We start from the raw sequence: 26,923 nt of genomic DNA on the forward strand, positions 1-26,923 counted from the left end.
TAATTTTATTTCATGAAAATAGAGAAAGAAGGAAGTTGGTGATTTGCATGTACCATAAGATGCGTGGTACAGATCACGATCATATCAGTATAATATATTAGCGAGGGTCGAGTGTCTTAGAATCGACCAAACATCTTTCGACGCGTAGTAATTTCTAAGTTATGGGGGATCAAAATAGCCCATTGGTATCGCATACGTTTGCGTTCTGCGGCATATAACGATACACGCGTATCGATCTGTCATCTGTTATTGGTTCCGACAGTTCGGATAATATTGATTTTCAGCTCGATTTTGCCTTTTTATTTCCTGTTTCTGGACATTACATACATACGTTGTAACAGTCATCTGATATCGGCAAATTGAAATAGTGGCTAATGGCTAAATTTGATCTTTTACACACGCAAATTATGTAATTATTTTCCTTTTCGCGAAATTTTGAATTAAATATTAACCCGGAGTCCCTTATTCGGATTTCATGAAAAGCAATATTATCTAAACTGAAAATCTTGAGAATAAAACTATATCGATAAATTGATACATGCATATAAATGCTCTTTAAATTGGGAAATTGCCGTGACCTTTTTGCAGTATGATTTATTTTTAACATTTAATTGAATTAGAGATTAATTAATTTGTCAGCTAAAATTTAAACAGTCGTTTAAATATTTTTTAACAAGTTTTTTAATTAATCCTCAGTAAAATACTGTGCTATATTTATGAAATATTTTGTGTATTTTTTTAACAGTGAAAAATTCTGAAAAGCAATCATATAAATTATATCAAAGATTTATTATTATTAATGCTGTATTATTGCATTATGACAAGCGAGATTATTTATTATAGCAAGATACAAGCTTCCCTGAATCTCTAAATAAAATTGTATAAATCTCGGGTGAAAGCAGTGATAGCATTACGATAGCATTAATTGTGGGTGTTTTAATATTAAAAATCGTTTTATTTCTATTAATGCTTTTTCGCTATCAAAAGAAATTCACTCTAAAGTCTTATAGAAGTTATAGAGTATGGGTCAGGAATGATTGCTTAGATTTCCCAGATTTGTTCCATTCTCTTGTTTATAGCGGTATATCATTTCCACTTGTCACATTACATCTAGACACAAATTACATCTTTGTAAAACGTCTAGAATTACAAATGATATTCGTGTAGATAATCATATTGCAACTACTTGAAGGAAAATTACCAATCATCGAGCTAAACAAAGCCGGTAAAAAGAAAAAAATGACTACTCCAAATTTTGCAAGAAAATGCACGAGTCTTTAATTTAAATTACAAGAGACGTATTAATTGTTTAATCATAATCTACGTGATCACGATGTGATTACAATTTATGTTGAAAGACGATTAAGCTCGTATCTATCAAGCCTGTCGTTACAGCACTGTATAATAATTCCCGTTTTATCCGAGCTATTATTCTGCTTTTTCCGGGGGGCTTACTTTCGAGTTTCGCACATTTCGGCGCAGGTGTTGATGCGGGACAGGCGATGTTTATAAAGCGGCGCGCGGAAGGTGCCGCGCGCGCTTGATAACGCGCGAGCGAGAAATTGGGAAGATATATTCGCGAGGTTGATAAGTCGGCTTGCAAACTCGCACACGGGCCGAGGTGCCTCGTGTGTGAGCCACGCATCGCGTTACCGGTGTCTAGAACAAACACACGCGAAGAGCGAAGGGACTCTCTCTCTTTCTCTCTCTCTCGGATGATCCAGCAGTGTAACATAATAGAGAACGGAAGGATATAAGATACGGTTACGGTGGTCGCGGGGTGTAACAGCGGGCCATCAACCCTCCCCAGCCGATTTCCCTTCTCTTCGTCACCTCTCCGGTTGGCGGAGACAGCCGCAGAAACTTGAGGATTTATGGCCCTGCGGCCTGCGGATTTTCGTTTTCTGCTGAACGACACGCCGCGCCGCGTCCCCGCTCGAAATCTCCGTGCCCTCGCGCGACGAAGCCGATGGAGACTCAATTAATATTTATGGGGAATAGCTCCCAACTAGCTCCGTCGTCCCCCCCCCTCTCTCGCTCTCTCTCTCTCTCTCTCGCGTCTTTCCTCCCGCCCTATTTCCAGCTATTCCCGGGATGGAGGTTGCAGCATCGGTTAAGCTCCATGCGGTAAAAAGGAATGGCGGCCTGCGTTTGCTCCGACGTTCGCTATCAGTTTTATTCGCGCACTGGGATTCTTCCGAAGTATCGTTACGATACCTAGCTATTTTCGAGCGAGTTCCTCGAATACGGTTCTAGTTTAGCGTATCTCGCGCGCTTATCTCCGAATAACACGTCTGCGACACGAACGGTAAGTTAGTCGGGGCGTATATAAATGTAGCGGCTTTTATCGCCGCGCCGCTCGGATATTTTTTGACGCGCACTCGGAAAAGGAAAGCGGAACCCTTCATACGCGCAACATTACCGTCCCTAAATTTTTTATTGTTCTCGCTAGCTTTCCCTGCGCTGCGCGAACAGCACGATTATATTCCAACTTTCACGTCGCAGCGACGCGTCGAAATTTCGACAGACTTTTTCCTCTTCTCGCGCTACGCTGCAGTCACAAATGCTAAAATTACTTTGGCTAGAGCTTTCTGCGTTCTATATCTATGAAACTCTTTTCTTGTTCTCCTTGTAAAAGCTGTAATATAATTTTTTTATAGACCCGCCCGTTAATAAATCTCAATTTAATTAATTTTACAAAATACACCGATGTTTCGTACGCAAAATTTCAACGCGAATCGAATAAATTCAACAATCGCGATATTTCGAGATAGGATATTACTAAATACAACGAAATGATAATTAAAGAGAGATGGAAGCTGTATGCAATTTCCAAATTAAAAGAGATATAATTTGGCGGTATAAAGATGGATATTTCGCGCGCTTTATGATACTACTTAAAATTCTCTAAGCAGCCGTGGCAGCTTCACGGGATCGAGAGTAAAAGAACGACGGACGGAAGCAGTACACTAAAAAGTCTCTTTTTTTTCACACCGTGTAGCCAATGTCGGGCGGAGGTAGGGTCCAGTTATAAACCTTCGTGAAAGCAGGAACGAAAATTCCCCGGGCGGAAATAAAAGTAAATTAAAGCGCACGCGGTCGGTTGTTTAAAATGTAACAGCCAATTACTGACCTCCCGATAGTACGAGGTCGCCGATCGCACGAACGGGCAAAGCCTTCCACCATTTTCCTGGTGATTTTCTTCGGCAACTCTTGCTCCTTTCCTTCGATATAATTGCTCCATTTTTATAGGTCTATCGCGCGCCTTCTTCCCGAAAGTGGCATTTATATTTGCACGCTTACTTCCAAATTCGCGGAAACGAAGTTGCGTATGTCATATACATATATTCGAAACAATTGGAATTTAATATGGTATCCGCAAAAAAAAAAAGGAATAAGGAATGCAATTACATTTCAAGCTGCGCGCCACTATTCAAAGTTTCTCACATATTTCGAACTTTTCATTCGTTCTATCATCGCAATTACGTGCCTTTATAAAATCGGTGTCGAGATTTAATTTAGGATCAAAGCTGGCGCGCGCAGAGAAAAAGCATTCTTACGAAATTATCGCCGGCTTAAAATTTTCCTAATTTCTCAGCGTGCTCTTTGAGAATCGCGCTTGGACAGGACGTTTCTCGCTTCTTATCTGCAATTTCGTTCCATTTCCTTAGGTGCGCTATCCAATTCGCTCCTTCGAATGAAAAAGTCGCCGAATGGAATGCGAGGTGGAGTTTCAAGTTATTCGCTTTCTATCTAGTTATCCAGAACGCCAGTTAAGCTCGAGTTACGTGTGTTCTGTTTTTCAGTTATTATATTGGTTCGCCGCGGTATTTTTTTTTATCACGAGTAAGACAAATCGTCCCGTTTATGCAATATTAAATGTAGGATATTTTTGGTTGAAATAACGAATTAAGTTTTTAAACACGTATTCATTTTATATTTTATTTTATGTGATATTTTATATAACACAGATGTAAAAATGTCAAAATGTTAAAAGTCGTTGAGTTATAAGCGAGAGAAAATACGAGTGGTAAACGTCGGATATGTAAATAATAAATCTCCATTCTTTTCGAAATTTTAAGCGAATTGAATTTCACAGTGGAATTTTAAATCTATATTCAAATTAAATTTATTTATATCTATTGGTTTGGATATATTGATTATAAAATAATATTGAAGTTTCAAATTCGCTTTCGCGTGTTATCCGCTATAACCTTTTTTTTCTAAACTGCGGAATCTCTCCATGAAATATGCAAAATAATAAATAACTTGGACGTATTCGAGCTTACGGAAGCGTAGCGGTACATCGATCCCCTAATTAACCTATACCAGATGTATCTCTCCGGAGAATAAATCCATTACGGAGGATTCTCTTTGTAGAGGACCTGTCGATTATATCATTCAAGTCAATTTAATAATTTATAACCGCGTAAGACACAGCTCCGGCGAGCTCGGATTTATGAGTAATCAATATTTCAGTTGTACATTTTCCAATTCGGGTCATAGTTTAATCTTGTTTTCGTCCCGAGCCGCAAAGGAGGACTCGAGCGAGGCGCGTTTATTTCGAACACGTTGCAGACGACCGCCGTCGACATCGTTATCGGTCTACTCCTATCTCCCTTTAACTTATAGCCTCCCGCCGACGCGCATTAGGAAGATACTGGAGTGGATGAATGTTGAAGCGAATGGCACTCGATGCTCAAGTAGATGGAGGCCTGCGGTACATAAGTCTGCTCCATTAATCAGCCGGCAAACGGCATTTCGCAAGCTCGCCGCTCGCTCGCGCGACTCGATTCTCAGGATATTGGCCACTGTATACCCGCGTGACCTTTGGAAAATTTATGTCGGTCCGAAGCCCCGACGCAGCTCGATCTTCTTACAATAGTAGAGACCCCAGCTGAAAACGCGCGGCGATTTCTTTCGTAGCTACTGTCTCGACGTCCCGGGGAGGAAACCAGGAAGAAAATATACCGCCGATACTCGCGGATAATGGGGCGGGATGCGTTTTATAGTAACGTTTTCAATCGCGACTCCGCGATAGTGTTGCACCGCATGAAAAATTGCGACTTATTTTGCATCGTTGCTTTTTCTACGGTCCAAGATTTCGGTCGCGAGAGACAGCTACATTTTAGCCTCTGTCCGCACGCGATTTATCGTTTCACAATCACCACCGATTGCGATATCAATTTTTATCCGAACGATAAACCGTGCGGCGCAATTTATACGGAGTTTAGCGCCGCGGCAAGTGCGTCGCGGCCGCGATAAATTTAAATTTTATTCCTTATACGCAAGTCGAGAGGGATTGCCCTAATTCTCTCCCCCCCCATCGTATGCATTAAACCGTATTGCATTACGGCGGCAAGAAACATCCTCGCCATTTTCATCGGTAAGCCTCTTTCAGCCGCGTTCGTTCCGCGACCGTAAAACCGCAATTTATTAGTCGTCGTGCAATCCCACCGTTTCGCGAGCTTGCGGGGCCCGCTCGAGTGGCGGCTGCACTTTTTCAAGCCGCTACCGAGCGAGTCGCGTGGAACGATCGCAGGCGAATTTCGGGGTTTCGCTCGTCGACGGGGGCGCGAGGGGGGTTTACGTCGACGTCCATGGAATTAGGCGAGGAAGGAACTATTTATCAGCCGTGTATACCGTAGCAGGCATTTTCTATGTAATCCGCGGAAGAGTAGCGCGCGGGCGGGGTGACGGGGAAACGCGGACAACTCGCTATTGTTCCGAAAGCCTCGATCCACGGAATTCGGTCCTTCGTCTCCGTCCGTCGGGTGAGCCGGAAACTGCCTCCGTGACGGCAGGTTCGCTGACTCTATTGTATCGTTTGTTTTCGCAAGAGGAAAGCCCAGTTCTCTCTCTCTCTCTCGCTCTCTGTCTCGGCGACATAGAACGCGGAGTTGCGGTGTACAACTGTGGTGGAGGTGACACTCGACGTTGGCCGCAGCGGATTCTCAAGTCTGAAGACCGCGCTGACGTTCGGTTCTGCATCGGGTACTCCGCCATTGAATGCCGCTAGCCTCCGCCTAATAACCGTCCCTGATCTTTGCATTGTCTCGCCGGAAACGTTACGCGCCGAATGGCGGGGGATCCTTCGATCGAGCAGCCGGATGCGGCTCCCGACAATCGGCCGAAACCACCTACGAGTGCCGACGCGCGCGCGTTCGGATCCACTAAAATCCTTTCTCTCGGTGGAACAGTTGTCGGGACGGTTTACGCTCGAAATTCAGCCGAGCAGGAAGGCACGCGGGCGCGCGCATTGTACGCCGCGAAACGGTATGTCAAACTATTTTGCACCGAGTGGCCGCAGATTGACTTGAAAATGACTATGTTAATTCCGCTCCGGGACGAAGTACATTGTAAACTCTCCCGATCGTTTAAGTAGGAAGATTCGATGGTTTGGAACTATCGATGATTGCGCCGTTAAACGCTTAACGGATCGCTTCGTGTTATTCGCTATACAATTCGATAGGCGGCTCTATTATTCTTTCAAACGTGACGCAGAACGCTGTCAGAATTTAGAAACTTCCGCTTTGAAAGTTGAGAATAACCTTTTCTACGGTTATAAAACAATGGAATAATATAGAAGTTATGGTACATATATTGTTATAGAAGTTACGTAATCAATGTTATACGCAGACTGGAAATTTGCCATTATTTTGTAACTGTAATACTTGCGCGCATGAGAGTCTGATAATAGAAAACTATGCGGAAACAGAGAGCTTTAATTTTGGAAAGTTGAAAGAGATTTTATTCATGCGGTCGATCAATTTTACAATACATAACGGGCAGACGTAATTTACAGGCATTGTCGAATAAGAGTAATGCGACGCAAAGTTATGTGGGCAGTAATGAAATCGGAAATACGCGGGTAAGGATGTATAGGTGAAGAATTTAAACAATTCCATTTTATTAAACTCGAATTAATTACACGCTAAACAAAAGTTTGGCATGCGGATTTCCCCGCAAACTTGTGATAAATATGCGGTATGTTATCGTGCCAGTGATAAATCGCCAACGCTTTTCGGATCCGCGTGAGCGTTTCGCGTAGAAAACTACATGAATCAGCGATAAGCTGCGCTGCTACAACCCGGTTAGACTATGCGGAAAAATAATCGGAAATAAAACGGGGTAGGGAGAACATCCCGCGAGTAAAATCGATCTTACCGCCCGAGATGGTGAACGGGGAGGATTGATTGCGGAGTCAGCGAGGCCGACGTTGTGCGAGATGATTTCGCTAAATACCTGATAAGAGTCGCGGCGCTTTCCCATTGCGAGGCGTTGAGTTAGGAGACGTAAAGCGTCAAGTTTCTCGATTATGAAACACGTCTGAAAGCGCGTAATTGGGCGAATAGCGAAGAATAGTGTATCCATCTAGATGGGATGATCAATGGCCTCTGGGCAGCATTGTGCACTCATAGACTTCAATTACATCTTTATCGGCCGGCACCATACCCACGCGATACATCATCCGCGTTACCTTATATCTTGTTGGAACTTTTGGGGTCAGGCAAAGATTTAGGATCGGTCGAGTGACGGATAATCCAGACGTGCGTTCCACGTTCGATGGAACGACCAAGTTCGCCCTTGAATCGAGAGAACGGAGCACTCGTGCGTGTGAATTCAAACACATCTCGAATGACTTATTCGCCAATATTTGATTTATGCCTTTAAATGTTGAGTTTCTGTTTTTTACGCCCTCCAAATATCTTTCCAATTTGACGAAAAGCAATAGCTCCGCGATCTTTCTGTAATTTTCAATGGTATCATACTTTTTACGGAATGTATGTTACTTTCTTTACGATGAGAGAGTCGTGGCTCTTTTTAAATTGGCCGAGATTCAGTCGAGATTATCCGCTCAATTCTGACCACAGTGTCGTCTAAAGATGAGTTAGAGGTGCTCCTGCGTCGCGCATCCCGGGGCTTGTTCCTCACGGGCTCGATATTCTTTGTAAATGATGACGGATAAATGTGAGCACCCCTGAGGTAATCTGGACTCTATTGCCGTTATCAGGAGCGGCGATCGGAGCCGCCTGTTTCTCTTTGAGCCAACCGGGTCAACTGACTGCAATGTCAACACGCCGGAAGTGCCCCTATAACGGATCCCTTCATAAGCTCCGCGACTCCTTTTCTTCCTTCTACTCTTATATTCAGTTTTTCTACGCTCTGTCGACTGTACCGGGCAATGGTTATTCGCGATAACGCGAACTAGCTCGCTGCGCGCAACTATCTTGAGCCGTTTTCTCAGAGAAATACATATTCTGTATAGCGCCGAGGATATCATGATGAGCAAGTCTTCTTTCTTCATAAGACTCAATTTTCGTTATTGCACATTCAAACTTAAAGCACGATATAAATAATATTTGAATTATCAGAGATAAGATACACGTCTTTCGTTCGATATAGCAATATCGTAATTCAAGCTGAGTTCGGTTTTACGTAAGATAACATTTTCACTCTCGTACTATGCGTTAATATTTAGGCTCGATCAAGACTAAAAGATTAAATATTACTTTTAAACTTTGAAAAAGGAAAACGTAGCTATTCTACGGTACATTAAACAAATATGATAAATCGCTTATCATTCGTATCGTTGATGTAGACTACTTTTCAATTTTTTTTTTACAACCGTATATCTTGCTCTGTATTCACTGAAACCCGTCTGGGCGAGTGGCTTATTCTTTCACTGATTCCCGTCGTTCAGTCTTGCCTGCTTATTCATGGAATGACTAATCCCAGTCAGCTCCAGGACGATTCAACGTGGCAACGTTTATCCGTCATTTGGTTTGCCGGAATGGAACTCTGCTCATCTGGCTGGTGGAAAGCTTGTCGTATTTGCCATCTCCCTTTGCGCCGTTTGCTCTACTTCATTTTCCGTTTCTGTTGAACGATAACAGAACCTCGTTGAACGTAGGGGGACACCGGGGCGGGGATGCGCAGAAGACGACGTGGACGAGAAGTACGAGATCGGGGTAGTAACGGGGTGGCGCGGACATGGAGCCCGCTTGAAAGAAAATGGGACTAGCATTTTAATCACGTACTTTCAGTCACATGAGGATACGGCAAATAGATTCGCTGATATTCTTCTTTCGAGAAGTCGTCCTGTCCGACCGAGTGCTCCGTTTTCATCAGCGGCGTAGCGGGTGTCTCCCTTGGCACAAGGTTACCCCTTTACTTTCGGTCTTTTGCGTCAACCAGCGCGATGTACTCGTATGCATACTCCGTTCTGATCTTCCTTTGCGACAGCCACACGATTAATGGGGTTTTTCACGAAGACGCGTAACTTTGCGAGGCGCTGCACAGAAATTCGGTTGACCTGAAAGCTCCGAGCAAGGTTTTCGAGTTTACTTAGCCGCATCAGAGAGATGGCACGATAGTGCTTCCAAGCTCTTCTCCAGCTTCGTCTCGACTCTATTCACCGTGCCGGACGCTACGGTTAAGATCGGTTATATGCTTCCGAATACCGAGCTATACATCTCGTCGCAATCTCGGGGCGCGAAGATTTCACGGAAAGATTTTGCGAGTGAAAGGGCCGGTTTGAATTAAATACTTTTTAAAGCGCGTCGCGAAGAAACGTTATCTTTTATTATAATTATCGCAAGAAAAATTGATTATTCGAGAAGAAACTTGTCGCATAATATGATATTACATTGTCGTTAATCAGAAGCATTGGCGCAATGTAACTCGGTGATGATTGAACTGAATGCTGTTTTTGAAAAGGATTACGTATACGTAGTACATAAACGTCCTAATGGACTGAAGAGTCATCCTATTTTTACGTGTGCTTTCGCTCCGCCGCGGTGACCGACTAATTCATCGTGGAAAATTCGGATTACTAACGAGGTTTAAATCGCTTTCGCGACGAGAAAGAAGGATTCACGTCGCAATCTCGATAACGAATCGATGCGACGATTTATTTGATAAATCAATGGAGCAGACTCTAAATTGTTCGTTCGGCTCAATGTAGGTGCCCACAAAGCAATTAAGAACCATGATTAACGGCCGTCTGTGTAACTCTCGGTAAAGTTTAGTCCAGCTGGCCTTTCAACCGACATCCAGTATGTTGCAAATCGCTCTGGTTATATACGCCTCACAAGCGAATATCGGATTCTATCACATGTGTGTATTATCAAAGTACATTTTGTTCTTACTGTAAAAATACACCTTTTCTAACGTGCACACCAGACTATTAGATAATGCCATTTAAATTATTATCATTAGTTAGCGACAATAGAATTTTAGCAGTTTGCGCTGCAGACAGATACGATCTAAATTATGTATAATTATTGTGGAACAGTTCACTCGTAATTTGCGATTTGAAATGTTCGTAGTTAATAAGGTGCGGGGTAATACAAGCCGGGCGTACCACCTGAACTTTGAGTGTGGGAAAACTGCTGCTTACGTAGCATTCGCCTAATATTATTTTGGGGCCAATTAACTCGGTTGAAGTGTTACGCGATTGTTTTAATGGGCTCTAATTATTTGGGGATGCTGTTATGAAGTTGGTAACCGTCCGGGGACGTCCGAGTGTCGACGACGGGAAAGAGCACTGCGCAAACTGGAAATGGATTTAGTTTGGAATTTCGTGGTCTGGAAAATACCTATCTTTCTCCCCCCCTCTCTAACACTCTCTCACTCTCTCCTGCTTTCTCTGACCAACCTGACCGCGATATTTTCCGTAAAATAAGGCGAGATTCATTGTCGGTCAGTTGCTGACCTAACAAACTATCCTGGAGAAATTCTGTTTTCTTTTCCGTCGATTGCAAAGCCAAATGCACGACACGTGACATTTTAATTGAGTTGTAATTAACTTCGCGTTAGTTTATTTTGCGTTTTCAGCGTTTCTCATTTGTAACATCTTACGTCGGGGAAATGTAAAACTTTAAAACGGTTTATTTAATATTGTTATCAACACATTATTTTATACTGGAAGCTGTCGTTATGTTTTAGGCAAAACTCTCTCGAAAATCTAAACGTTCTCGGCTAAAATTTCATTTCTTATCATACTTCCCGGTCTCTTTTCAGGGAGACTTGAGTCTCCTATCTCAGATCATAATTCGCGGACTCGGTTTGAAGTTGAAGAGGTTTCCCTTTACAGATGGAATAAAGATGGGGAGTTCTCCGGCAAACACCTACTTTTGCGCGTTTCTGTGACTTCTCTCTTTAAAGCCTGTTTCCGGCAGGTCAGACAATCTGATATTGCCTACGTCTGTAAACTAACCATTAAACTTGTACCGTGGTTTGTTTGTAGTCATTTGAACGGTCCCCTTTTCCTAATCTTTCATCTGGTATCTCAGGAGATACCTTGAGCTTGTCAGTAATTATGACGCAAACTGTACCGTAAAGAGAGTTAGCGCTTGATAAACTTAATAGATTAAACTGGACATGTGTACCCAGGTAGAAATTTCTGGAAACAATCAGGGCTCCATATATTTTTTGTAAAATATTTCTGGGATCCAGGTGGAAAATCTAGCTAGGGTCTATGTAAAGTTTGGGACGCCTAAATCGAACAGGTCCTATCGCTGAATCCAGATCGGTCCAAGATTACGCCCGGAATTTGTTTAGAAAAATTATCTGGAATCTAGCTGGGGTCTATAATTTTCCTAGATATTTACTTAGTTTGTAGATACCATAATTACTTTTATGATCCAGTCTGGTCCAGGCTTCAATCTAAAATTTTTCCCTAAAATATTCCCTGGAATTCCACCCGAGCAGAAATTTTAGTAGGGTTCTGACAGGGCCCTGACCGTAAATGTAACGTCGAGGTTTATCCATGATCCAGACAACTCGCTCTCGCATCATATCGGCTCGCCTCTTATACTAATACGGGACGATTTTTACTTACGAAGAAGACTAACGCGCGGTCGCCACGTCACGGCAGTATGTGGTACTATGTGCTATCTATTCAGGAGGGAATCAGTGAAAAATCTGTCAGTGGCAATCTAGGACCCATGTAGATTTTTCCGACTATTTTTCTCTCGGTAAAATCAAGGTAAATTTCTAGGGTGTATTCTGGACCTAAACAGATATTTTTAATTGGATTTTTCTATCCAGGCCCTGTACTTAATCTCGGCAAATTGAGGCAGATTTCTACCTGGGTATGTTGGATATTATTGCTATACGGAAATAATGCCGTTTCTTTAATAATCGCCAAATAGTACAGTATTAAATATTAATATTAATGCAAGTTGCATTATTATAGTCCTTTTCAGGTATAAAGAAACAAATTGTACACTTATATCATATAATGCAACTTGCATTAATATTTAATATGTTGTCTAAAGGTATACGCGTGTAGTAATATATCACAGCTGGGGACCATTAATTTCTCGAAAAATGGCTGACATCAATGATGACATGGAATCCTCGTCGAAGCCAAGATGTTAAGATTGATGATAACATTGACGCGTGTAGAAGGTAAAGTAAAGTGGGGAGAGCGTGCAATCGGTACAACAAATGGCACAAAGTTTGTAGCGCGATGGGTAAAGGTAGAGCTTTTGGTTGAGCGCTCCGGAATTCAATAAGCCGCTTATTCCGGCACGTAATGCGGTAAGCCGCGCGGAAAAGTTTACGGCGCTTGTTAGTTTCGGTACAGTAGTGCCTTAAAAGTGATGTAGGATATGTGTGTGTAGGCGGCTCCAACGCCACCCTTTACGGTACGCCCTGTAGCAGTTGATAATATCTGGTAAGCCATTACTTCCGTTTTCCGGGCGGACCCCGTAGCTTATCTTAAACCGGGAAGGCGGACGAGGAACCATCCGGGAGATTTAAAGTAAACTGCAGTCGGAGCTATGAGGCACTACGCGCTTCCCTTTCTTCTCTGTCCCCTCTTTCCGTCTGCTCGAAACTACCCTCGTCGCCCCTCTCGCTTCTTCCGCCCCCCCCCCCCCTTGCACTTTCGACCGGCGATGTACGTATACGTATGTACGGTTGGATGTGTGCGCCCGCGCAAATGTACACTTACGCATTGTCTATAACACGAGACGACCATTCCAAACCTCATCTTTTCCATCCCGCTGTTCTTACCACTCTTTCTCCCTTACTTTCCACTTTGGCGGAATCGCGTTCAATTCCGGCGCAACCACGATCGCTTTTCGTCCTATTTTATGCCCGCCGTATCGAAACGTTTAGGTTTCTCCGGGCCGCTTCCTAAATTGCTGTTGCCGGGGAAAACTTTAACGAAATTCCGATACCTGCGGTACATAATTATGCGAAATAATTTTGCGAACCAATGATCGTGAGTCCGCTGAGCCAACTTTCAGCTAATACCGTATTGAACGATTTCGGATAACTGAAGAACATAAATTTACAATCTTTAGAAATTACTTTTGTCATCCCGTTTTAGCTTTATTATGTTTACTACGGTAGATTGAATCCAATTCTTCCGCCCTTGCTTTTCGATTTGATTTTATGTACGGTATATTTCGTAGTCAAATCTCAGACGTCAATTAATAACAATCATTTCGCGTGGAGTTTACATCTCGGCCAGTTGAAAGGGATTCTGGGTGGTGTTGGGGGAAAGGCTTGTACCGCGATACGTAAGGAAACAACCGTCCCCTTTCGCTTCGCTGCAAGTTTACTATTTGCATAACTAAACTATACCATCGGCAGTGGCTGTTGTTGGCACTGCTTAGTACGGGTGCAAGCACTTTCTAGGTTGAGTATAAAGTCCACGTATACACGCGCGTGCACATATATCGGCAAACGTAAGACGTATATAAAGACGCAGGCGGTTTAAACTCTGGTCGTTTCATCTTCTACGATGCCCCGTACCTTTCAATACGCCGTAAAATTGCGTACATTACACGCGGGCCGTTTACTTAGACATTGCGCATATTAAGCGCCGCATCGCCGGAAGACAGCGATGAATAAATTTTCCATTTCGATGCAGAAGCTCGCTCGTTGATCGAACGCGACAGTCTTCCTCTCGTGATACTGGGCAAATCGGCAAAAAGAAAGAGAAGAACGAGTCTCCTCTCTATAAATTACCGCTGTTGATCGTAAATCGTACGGCGTGTGATAAATTGGTAAATGCGAAATTTGTTACCGTATTCCACTCTCGTTTGTTAAAAGAGCCCGGCTAGGCGGACGACGGCTGATGAAAAGGGGGATTACTAATATACGATGCGTCTCTTCCTGCGCGAACGCGGACAGGCGGCAAGGGGGGGGGGAGAAGAGGAGTACGCGTTTAATTAATTACGAGCGTCTCGGAGTTTGCGGAGACTTTTCTCGAGTCTTACGGTCTCTGATCCTCGGAAGTTCTCGCGCCGGAGTAACTCACGTTGAATCGGTTTTATCGTCGCGAGGAGAGACGGCCCCGTTCAACCTCGCGCACCGTCGAAGGCAAAATTGATAATCTTTTGCGAAACTATTGCTAGCCGGTGCGCGAGCATTAATCACGGCGCGCGGCATCACGACGCGACGAACGACCGGAGGGGGCGAGGGAGGGGGCGAGCGTTGCCTAGATTTACGTCCGCGTCGATAAACAAGAGTTTCGCGCCGGCCACTTTCTGAACTGAATTATTTAGCGAATTTTTCATCGGCCGAAGTAACGAACGCGAGAGCGGGCCGTCCGTAACAAGCTTTTTTTTTGTTTTACGTCCGTCGAAATCGCGTTTCTTTCGAGCTATCCAGTCGCGTCGCCGCCACCCCGGTAGCGCACTTTTAAATTCGCCCACAAACTCCACTCTGCAGTACCACTTGATAAACATTTCATTGTTCGTTACTGCGCTTTATCGTGCGCACTGTTCCGAGTATGCGCTCAACAAACCACAAAAAAGGAGGGCGGGGGGGGGGGGGACGAAGAGAGAAATCCCAGCGAAGAAACGGCGACGTTTTTAACGTTCTCTCGGCGCGAAACGGCGAACGCGAGAGCTCGATGCCAACGTGTTTAAAAATTAAATTGAGATTTGGGTCACGTGATGTCTCTCATGATGCTTCGCGGAACAAAGATCGGATAAAAGACTCGGTGGCGAATGCCGACGGTAATTTCTGCGCTTTAAAACTCATCAGCATCGTTCTTGTGCTCCAACCACTTCTGCTTCACGCCTGGATTCGCCTATTTCCCGCCAACTATTCATACCGCTGAATAACGCGGCTCTCGGTTAAATTTATTTTAAATACTTGATAAATGTAACATTTCTCTGCAGTCGGAACAGTACTAACGCACGCTTCAAGCATGCCTCCTGGTAATTGCGAGAGAATTAAAGGGTTAATGAGCAATATCGTGACGTTTGTTAGGAGATATAAAACGCGCGTAATAATTAAAAACGTACCTAATTTACGAGTTAAATAGAATCTGACGTTCCGTTGCATCGCGCGCTATTACGAATTATTACAAAAGAGTATTTTATTTTAATTAATTTAATTTTAAACTAGTTTCCATTTTTAAACAGTTTCAGAATAATAATGATCGTAGCAATTACGTCCGCTATGAACTTGTCTACAATTAAGTATTCAACATGTTCCTCGCAATACAGTGTGCAAACCGCTACGTCCTAAAGTTTCTTCTGATAAGAAAGGGCCGTTTGTCGTGAAGTGAAAGCACTGCACTCTGTGTACACATATTGTACGCGTTATTGAATACAAATCAAAAACGTCTTGACACGAGCGCATTCTTGTGACGCTCTTGCTTTTAGATTGCAACAATTTGAAGTACCGCTGTATGCCGATTAAAGAATTTATCGCGTCGCACTTGGCGCACAGACGTTGATGCCAACGGCCGCGATGACAAAGCAATTTCGTCTCTATTCGCTACAATTATCTTCCCTCAAGTTTAAACGCTCAAATTCCTTTTCCGCGCTGACGTAACAAGAGTGTTGACGTACCGCGACGAAATGTTTGAACGCAGCGTGGCGTGCCATTATCCTCTTCATAAGCGGGGGACCTATTTTCCGGTCGGACGGGGCTTCGCGGTTGTTCTACTCCGCCGATGTCCATCACATCGGTCCTTTCCGTAAGCTCTCTACCCGCCATCGTTTACAATTTACATCCTCGATGAACGGCTGGCAATGTAACGGCGGTCTAGGTACGACCGTGCCGATTTTAATTCCAATTTTGAGCATAAATCTGCCGGGAGCGTTTACAGCCGCGAAATCATAAAACTCCGTGGGACGAGCGACATCATAAATTTAATATGAAACTTCCATAAAGCATAAACATAAACCGGCTGCGCGACGAGGAGCAGAAAGGACGGTGATAGCACGGGCGACAAGTGACAACAGCAGGCCGCGAAGGCCCGTCACGGGGGGTGCGTTTCGTGGCGTTGAAAAGTTGCTCTCAAAATTAAAATTCTAGCATCGCCGTATTTAATAATGCGCCACTCGCGACGTCTGGAAACGCTCGCGACTATTGGCGCTTTTCTGTGCCGAAGACTTTACTGATCTCAAAATAACGTCGAAAAGACTCTCGAGAAAATTTGGAAGGGTTGAAAAGTGTTGTGGAAAAAGAACTAGTTACTTTGGGTGGGATTCAGCTGATAAATTCCGACGGTGTAAATGCGTAAATCGACATGCGATGTTGAATTATAGACGTCGCAAATATTTGACATCTTTGTGCCGCTCAATATCACGTACATCGTATTTGATCATTTATTTCACTTCCTCTTACGACGGGCACTCTAAAAATTATATGCATGAAACAATACCCTGGTACTGCGCGAGGCAAAATTGCTGCGTTTCATAAATGTTGTACGGAAAAGGGAGGAAAATCTCTCTTAAAAAAAATCTCTTTGTCATTCTTCTTCTCTTTCATCGTAATTACTTTGTGAATGTCTCGATTTTTATCTCGCTTGCTTTTCGGAGCGAAGAAATTTACCTTCTTTACGGCTGCTTCTGGTCCGCCAAAATCGCGTTTGCGCCGAAGCGCAGTGCGCATTTCCAGCTCGGAAATTTGCGCTTGAATGTGATAGAAAAAGGCACGGACTGCGGCAAGAAAAGGATAGGCGAGACCACGTGGAAGTTGATGTACGAGACGGCTGTTTTCTCGTACGTTTTAAAACGTCGGTGTGTTTAATGCGACGCGAAACCGAATAGAAAACGGCATTGGGAGTTAATTCCCTCACGTCTCGTTCTACCTCGTTTTCCCTATTATTATTTCTTTCCATTCTTTCTCGTCTGTATGTACACACGCGTGTACTCTCTTTGCCACTCTCCTTTTTCGTCATATAATCCTCCGTGAAAATTATTATGAGGCAAACGGGCATAAAACAAATCGGATTTATCGTCGACGATTGTGATTAAGTAATACTCTTTTTTTTTTACGCTCGATAGGAAGCACGTGCTTATTTTTACGCTATATTCGATACGCTCTCCCTCTAGTATATTTTTACCAGAAAATAAATTCCGAATATTCCTCCTCTCACGCGCGGATTGTATCCGCGTGAGATTAGCATAAAGATTAGTTTTCGCCATCCAAAAATTCAATGATACTTAAAATATATTATTTCCAAACGCCAGATACAAAGAAATGTTTTTATTATATGATACATGTGGTAACTTTTGACAATATTCCACATTTGTTGATACAAGAATATACGCGATATACTTACGCGAGGAAGTATACTTGATCTTCTTACGCGAAGGAACTGTGGATTATTGTGTTATTCCTGTGTATAAATGTAATACTTATTATGAGGACGTTTTACCCGCGTAGCAAGTCTTACTGACGATTAGTGTACCCAAAGAGAGGGTATTAGCCTCCGTTTAGGTAGCGTATCTGCTTATGTACAATTTGTTCGTATGTAACGCGATGACGAAACTTTGTCTCTTCCATCCGCTTAATGAAGGCATGTGCCGTTCGGCATTAGGCGCGCATAATTAGTCAAATCCGCACACGCTTCTTACCGCGATAGCGAATTTGCGGTAATACGTGCATCAGGAATTCCGTTTCCCGCGGCTGCCGTCGCCGTTTCTTCTTATGAATAAATATTAACGCGAGATATATTCTACGAGTTAGAGGAATAACCATTTGCGCGTGACTGCTGACTCATCCGATCACGAGAAATTGGCAGCACCTTGCGACGTCGTATCTCGTAACCGCCGTTTCGAGGGTCAAAATTGAGAAAAAGTCTCGGCGGGAGCCGTGTAATTTTGATGTAGCATTCGTCCCAACCCAAACCTCCTTCCCTTTCATTCCCGGCCGCCTCGTCGGACCGCCATCGTCTTCGCCGACGTAGAGATAGGAATGATATTAAAGGTATGGATTTCTCCGAGGCGCCACTGGACCAATAGTGACCGCTGAATATCGATTTTGTTTTATCGTAATAAGAGAAAAGTGCCCGCGGCTAGTTTCGCGTATTAAAGAAGCTGCAGTTCTTAGGTCAAAGAAAATTGGTCATTGGAGATACCATATTGTTTTACAATACTCCTGAGAGATCATGCGAATCCTGTTCCTTAAGATGTATTATCCTTTTTGGGTCTCGAGAGATATTACTAACTACAGAACATTGTTGTTTATCTTGCGTAAAACTTTTCCAACATTTGGAGAAATGGCTCGAAGCTGTTTCCTTATGAGAGTTTTATCAAAGTCCTTTTATCAAGTCCTCGAGAAAAGCGGCGATTGTCACCTTCCAATGTCCAATCTCTATTTCTTTTATAATCTTGCTTTCGTAATTTAATGCTACGTATAAAAATTATTGTAAAGTGTTTCGATTCTTGTTTAATTAATTCATATTAAAGAAAGAACATACATAATTAATGTCTGATACGGCGCACGGTACTAGTGTCGTCTTACAAGTTAGCGGAACAAAATGAGCAGAAGTAATTCTAATTAACATTTTTATTTGTTACGAAAAAGTTGCCAAGCAAAAATTTGCTCTATAAATTTCTTTAAAAAATAATGTTCTGTTAAAGAAGGATTAAGTTAGCGGAACAATAATATAAGAATTAGCTGCTAATTTGTTGCTTTCGAAACATTACAGTAGAATTGGTTCTGCTTATTTTGCGCTAACTTATAAGACTTAGACTAGTGCATTACGAAGATGCCAGTGCGCAGACGGTTCTCCAATAAGTAAGACAAGTGCGACGATTTTTAATGAACTGCTGTAATGAAACGTTAGTGCATCCACTTGGAAAATTATGGCGCGATGACACTGCTGGGGATAAGGGCGAAGGTCTGTAGCGACGTTCGAATTAATTAGTAACCTAGTTTTAATTAATGAATCCATTTGAACGATGAGATTATGTGAAGCGCAGTGATTTCAAAGAAAATTATTCGCGCGCGGATACAATGATTCAAAGAACCGTAAGCAGACATCATTCGCACAATACAGAAGTACTGCCATTACGTTTCTCTTTATCGTTAGCTTTTGAAATTATTCACACGCTAATTAAAATTTTATACGGCGAGTAAATGGTTCACAATCGTGTTAATTTTTTAATTTATTTATAAATCCATTTTCCAAAAGATTATTTCGATATATTTCCACCCAATTTTTGCCTATCAATTTTACAAAATTAGATTACATCAAGCCACGATTCCGATTCAGTTTCGGTATACGAAGCGTTTAAATTGCATCAATTAATATATTGTATGTACATGTATTCTAAATGTATTACATAACATATTGGTTTACCATTTCGATATATAAATGGTGTGGGCCAGAAATAGATACAGTTGGTTATCTGTACTTAAAATTATGTCTGCGCATACCACGAAATCACAGGACACTAAAATCACCAGCTAGAATACGCATTAATATAGAAATATTAATCGCTCCCATGACTGCGCGAGAAAGATCTCGATTGTCCATTCGAATTTGCAATCGTTATGTAGAAATTGGGATAACGTGTATGCGCAAATATCAGCGGACACGGTGTACCTATTCGAATAAACTGCTTCGCGTCCTAGATAATTTGTCACTGCGAAATCCGCGGGGATTATTTGTCGAGCTAATAATGCGGGTCCACTGTACCTATCCGCCGTGTGCAAACGATAAAATCTGCGAAAACGCGCCCACTACGAGTAATTGCGCATGCAAGTATCCGCGGTCGTGCCTCTTCGGATAATTATCAGCGAAAATCACGGGGTTTACACAATCGCATCATTCAGTCACAAATGTGTATTTCTGAAATTCTGTTTTTGTCGCACGAAGATGCGAATCGCTTAAAATATGCGATAGGTTTGAACAATTATGGTCATTATTCTGCTAACATTAATTTGTCGCAGAGAATTACGATGTTATTAAATTACGTTTATTTTAGTCAACTTTTTGTTTTTAAGAATCGAGATTAGTGTAAATGAGATTATTTTCCCTAGTTGCGAATAATTTATAAAATTTGGACAGAGAAAGAAGGAAAGGAAGGAAGGAAAAAGATTGCAATATTTTATTTCTTTGCATATGCACAGACAGCTTTCGGCTATGATCAAATATTTTCTATCAAAGTACGACTACTATATTTTTTAACATGTTATTTTCATTACAAGATTATTTTCATTACAAGAATCAGTTATGAGTTGCATAGTTTATTGTGTTATTATCGACGCCGAAACGTAATCTTTAATGCTGCATTTTGTTTTGTACACGACATTAATATATCATGACGATATTATTTACTCGCACGCGTACATAACAATCGTGGAAGATCTCGAAATTTACAATACTTGCGTACAATACCATCGCGTAATTCATGCAAATTAGAGATTACACCAATTGCACGCTTTATTCCTAGATACACACGCGCGTAAACTTTGGTATCAAATAATCTAATTAACTGAAATGAAACGCATATAACGCTCATGCGTTGATCATCGCGAAGATATTGATGGCAGCATAAATTCTGATAAAAATATTCTTGCAAAGCCAAGATCGTATATTTACAAAATATACTAAAATATGTGCACGCGTCGTGTAAATCTTGAGGTACCTGGCGATAGAAAGAATTTATCCTCGCATCTCATTGTTAGTTTGCATTTCCTCGATAACGGAAAGTATTGATTTTCTGTTAGCTCGATGACCTCACGTTTTAACGATGTAATATTCTCATTTTCATACTTAATAATTAAGGATAAATTATAAGTTTATTATATGCTAATTGTTTACATGCGAATGAAGAAATAATGAGAACATTGGACAGAGATTCATAATTTACAGAATATACGTAAAACGAAACTTTATTTTGCAAGACAGATAAATTTACGTAGATTATTTAAAAGGATTACGTGATTGTTTTTCCTGTAATGACGGAGAAAAAATCGGTGAATACAAAAAAAAATACGATGCAACATGTAATAAAAATAGATTAACAGGAATCACGTCGAGAGTTACGAAAAACCACGATGACTGGCTATATAATCACACTCGCGTTGTTCGAAACAGACCAATAGGACAAGCCGTGACGTGTTTACAGAGAGAAAAAGAGACAGCGCAACCTCCAATTGACGTTGCAAGTACCGAAATCGTTGCAACGCCCGTTCACCCTGATTACCCATCAACATTCGCGGTAAAACGCGCGGAAGCGTGACCAAAATTCGCACCGTGTCGAACTCGAGAAATCGCGAAACTGTTTTCATCATTATGTGGACCGTGCATTCTTCCTCCTCTTTTTTTTTCGCCGAGCATTAATATTCAACGATAGACGGCCACGAGATGATACACCAGTGGCCAGGTCCTGGGGAAAGTTATCGGCGCGTCCCTATTCGCGATGCGGACGGTGGTCGATATCAGAGGTCAGGTGGATGCTCGTCGTGCGTCCTATTTGTGTGCATCGTGGGTCCGAACGATGTTGGCTGCGGCGGGTTCGATGGTGACGATACCGAGTGTGAGAGAGAGAGGATTCACGAGCACTCTGTCACAAGCCGCCGAGAGCGTAGCGAGTGCCTCGAGTGGTGTTTTTCCTGCCTCGCTCTCGCTCTCTCGTACTCTATTCTCGCACCTGACCGCAGCAACCCCAATTCGCCGTGAAGAGGCTTTCTTTCCACCGCCGATTAAGATTACCCACGCAAACACACTCGAAACCGCCGATCGTACATGCTGACAGCATATATTAACTGCATTCTCTTGACCTTTCCTTAAGTGCCAATCACCGTACTCCACCATGGACGCGTCTTCGGTCGAGTGTCTCGGTACGAAGGCGTATGACGCTGACGAAAGAGAAGAGGGAATCGATGCGGTGCAATAGCTGCGACCCGATTTCTCGCAGGGGTGGAAGCCGCCCTTTGCCGCAGTCGTTTCGAGAAACAGCGTTATGGGCTTTCCTTAGATTTGCGGTGTCGCGAATGGCAATCGCGGATGGCTGCGATAATGATTTATCGATTTCGTGGTAGCGCCGCTACTTCGATAAGATTTTTATTGTTAGAGATATTGGAAATTTAAATGTTTCTAAATATCAGAGGAGAAGTGTGTATAAATTAAGAAATATAAAAATGACATCTGAGGAACAAGTTCGTAAAGCTCTTTCGTGATTGTATTATTATATAAGATCGTCATTATCTCGCGTCACTCACGTGATATTTAAAATGCACATTTCTCAACTTCTTTTATTAAAATTATCGCGCCGCCCGTTCCGCTACGTCACGTGCAGTTCTCTAAAACGATTTAATTACAAGAAGGCATGCATAATTTTCAAATAAACGGTCGCCATCGTGTGAATTTCGAGGTATGCAGGAAGGAAGGCGGGAAAATAATGGACGCATGACGCATCCGTGGGATATAGCGCAGTATTATTAAGCATTTTACGTAATCGCCCTTAATATCATCAGGGATGACTATGGACTTTCCTTTGTTATTTGCGGTAACATCGTCGACGTCGTCGTTGTCCTCGTCGCCGTAAGTGCTGTGGACACCTACAGTTTGTCGGGCCACATTCAGCGCGTCCTTCTCATTAATTACAAGCCCGCGTACCTACGAAATAAACGCATTCCTCCCATTAATTCCGCCCGCGGCGATTAATCTCCCGCGACAATTAAATTGTTTACGGGAAGGAGACCGTTTCTTACGACCGGGAAATAAATGGACAACTCGTACCGTCGCTCATGGATTCGGTTTCGTTGCCGTCGCTGTTTTCTTTCTGCGAAATTACACGCGGTCACTCCGGTAGTGATGACTTCATGTAACGCGAACGAGCTCGTTCAGATTAGTCTCCTCTGCAGGTATTGTACGATCTATAGATTATTGCGTCGCAAATTTATCAACGTGACGACGCGTGAGCGCGAAATGTATACCGTTTCATTTCCCACTCTATACGTTTCTTGGTCGTAAATTTATTCAGTTTCAAAGTCACGAATATTTGCATCTGAGTCCGACAACACGGCATACATCTTGTCAGAAAAATGGACAAAATAAATAACAATGACGCGTGGTGGTGCTCCCCCACCCGACAGTTCGCAGAAAAAAAAACGGGCAAGTTGAAGTTTAACAAGTTTCGCGGGCAAAGGAATCGTCCGCAATTTCCGTACGCATCGCGCCACCCTTGCCGGCAAGATGTAAATGTCGGGGAAAATGTGGGATAGGAAAAAAATATTGGCGTATCGGCGTATGGGCAACGAAAGGGCCTGTCAGCTGCAGCCATAATCTGATGACTGAGTGACTTCTCGGCGGGGCTGCGCCAGCGGGGTTTGCGTAGTGGGAGCGAAGTCCCTCTTTCTTCTTCTTGCCGCGACTAACCGAGTGTAGTCTCGCGACGGAAAAGGTACGGCGCGCCTCGTATTTGTCACTGGGTGCTAAGGGGTTGTCGGCTTGTCGCCACATAACTCTCCGGGTGCCCCATACCGCGGCGTCGTGCCTTAACATCACCCTCTAACTCAGCCTCTTATGCCTCTCCGTCTCACCAAGCGACCGCGTTCCCCTCCTTCGTCCCGTGCCGCGAATTCTCACCGCACGTTTCCAGAACACAGGCAAAATTTACATTCGACCCGGAATATTTCGCGGTGCCGGCTGAAATGCAATTTGTTTCGTTCTGTCTACGTATATACGGGCTCCTTTTAACCTGTCTAAGGCCTCGGTGATCCACGTTACGAGAAATTTATGTCGCCGTTAGTTCTGACCTTACCGCAGAATTGGCCTCGGGTTTATGGCAAAACTTAGCCGCAAGCTACGTAATAAAACGTGTCGTTATTATTTTGTTTCGACCAGCCGCGCTAGTTACGTTTCCCTAATTGCACGATTAAGTCAGCGAATATGGTAATGTGGGAGATGTGGGGTGACCTTTTTCTCCCCTAATTTGAATTTCGTCCGATCAAAATGGTTCGAGATGGCCGAAGAGGTTTCAACGTTTATCCCCTTGGCTCAATATTACTTGGCTTCGCGAGCCCGTGATAAGTTGTTAACGGATTCGAATGGCCGCGCGGTTAGATTAAAGTCAGGTTGTGCGGCTGACAAGGCCATTCCATGATCTTCTCTGACGGATTGGATAGCGCGGCGTTTTCGAAGATTAGATTGAGACCACATCTTTCAGTAGGTTGAACCTTTGACGTCCGTGATCAATCTTGCATGAAGACGATTTCCCAACAGATTCGAGACCGCGAAAATCTGTGGACATCAGCCTGCGGGGGTTATGACACATATATCGGATTCAAAGGCAGAAAATCTCGTGAAAGGGTTTAGGGGAATCGAAAACGGCGAATTCGATATCGGCGCTATCTCGCATTTGCATTTTGGGAAACCGGACGAATTTATATTCGATGCCGTTACGCGATTCAATGTCTACTTTTTCATATTCAAGCATGCCGATATCGTCCACGAAAATGTTTAAAAATCACTCGCTATAATTTTGATGAAAAATTCACGTACATTTAAACAAACCGGATTTATTCCGTATAATAATCCTAATAATTCTATTAATAATGTATGTTATGTTTCCGGATTATTAATTATGCGTGGTAATCCGGATCAATGGCCGTTATGCATTGAATTATTCTCCGATAAATAAATACCTGTATTTAGAAGTTTCCGAATCTGATTAACACGTCTGTGGAAAAAGTAGATTAAAGATTTTTAATGGCGGAATATTGCGGGAAACTGAATACGTGGAAGCGAACGGCTTTGTTGGCGTCGTGACGAAACGAATACGACCCGGCAGGGGTCTCGAAAGGTCTTGGACGCAGCAGGAAGAGATAGAAGTATCGGGTCGGTGCGAACGCGAAAGAAGGATGGTAAGGGCCAAGGGCGCGAGTGGCAAGATACCTCGAGATTACGAGAGATGAAACTTTCATAAAACATACTGCTCACGACTCGTTCGTCGACTTTCAGCAGTCCGGGCTCAGGGAGAATTTAAAAGCAGCGAGTGCGCGGATAGGTCGGTAGATAAGTACGTGGATATTAAAGGAGTTTAGAGGGACAGTCGCGTCTCTCCGCTCTCTGGGGTCGCACTTCGGCTGCTGAACTCTTAGCACTCGCTCGGTTGGAGGCAACTCGCCGGGCAAAGTGGCCGAGTGTGGAGTAGTAAGTTGATTTTCGAGTATCGTGTAGCTCCCAGCGGTTTCGACTCGCCATAGGTGACGGGGATCGTTAACCGGATGTATATTTTATCGGAGTACTTTTCGTCCCGGAGGGATTGAAGAACGTTTTTTCTAGTAGTTGGGGTAACTGCGCCAACCCTGCAACTTCCATCTCGCGAAATCGCGAGAGCACGTCATGCGATCGTATCAAGTTCGATTTAAATTGCGAATCTACTATTAATGCATCTTTTCAAAGACAACACGCGATAATTAAGAAAGCTTTTTTGTTGAATCTATAATTTTATGACTAATATCAATTTTAATATTGTAAATTAAAATTTAATTTCCACATTTATAAGAAATATGTTACTGTACAGTTTCCTTTTAACATGGGGCACTATAGCAGGAAATGTGTATATCTACTTATTTGAACAACAAAGCAATTACACACAAGCACATATGTTTCTCTCTGCAAATACAATGTTAGTACCTGATGTTCCAATTGACGCTCTCACAATACGAATTTGTTAACTGAATACTGCCAGATGTTGTTTGAACATAAATTAGTTTGCTTTAAGCTGCAGTTAATGAACGTCTTTGTAATTGGAGCACATGGCACTTTTACATTTTTAACGAAGATGTTTGCATATTATAAGATTTGCTTATTGAGAATATAATGTTAATTAATTTGGGTTGATAAAAGATTAATATACCTAATTCGTATCATAGATTAAAACAGCAATTTTCAAAGCGTTCAAATTTTTACCACCGCAGAAAATAAACTTTTTTATATTTTTATATATTGTATAAACTTTTCCTAGAATACATAGTTTGCTTAAACTCGAAAGCTATTTCGCTGATGTTGTATCCCATGGGGAAACTGGTCGATACTACTAGTTTTATCGAAAATTGGGTGCACGGGATAACGTCAAAGATTACAAAAAAGAAAATAACGGCGACGGTACGACGTTTTTGAAACGTTGTTTTTTAGAATTGGATCGATATTATCGAAGATTAATTACAAAGCGTCTGCCTTATTTCGGTATTGCAATATTGTCACGTTTTTAAGCGCTCTTTGTTATCCTTGGGATTTCTATAGCGTTAGACACAATTCATTACAGAGAAGTATCTAGCTTTATCAAATTACCTTCACTTTCGCGAGGTTCTTTCGTGATTAATGATTCGGGGATTGCGCGCAGCTTTTTATGACACAGCCGAAAATGGGAAGTGTAAATTTATGGTAATATTACAAATTAGTTTTACCCGAGTATTTGGAAGAAGCGTTTCGGCATTTTAGAAAAACATCAAATATTGCATGCTATACATCGTCTAGGCACGCCCATCAAGTTTACAAACGAAATCATACATTCGGTCATTGCGCAATTTACAAGTCAGACAGTGCGCGTAATGGAAATATGATCATTAACATGGTTGAACCATTTCAATAGTGACAAATGTAGTAGAATGCGAACCGATATACATAGATGCAAATTAGAGTATAATATCAAACGATAATGAGTGTAAACAATTATGCCGGGGATGATAAATT

This window comes from Vollenhovia emeryi, unplaced genomic scaffold (assembly GCF_000949405.1).
Source record: "Vollenhovia emeryi isolate VEMERY1.0 unplaced genomic scaffold, V.emery_V1.0 DF939135.1, whole genome shotgun sequence".
In the NCBI taxonomy this organism is placed as follows: domain Eukaryota; kingdom Metazoa; phylum Arthropoda; class Insecta; order Hymenoptera; family Formicidae; genus Vollenhovia; species Vollenhovia emeryi.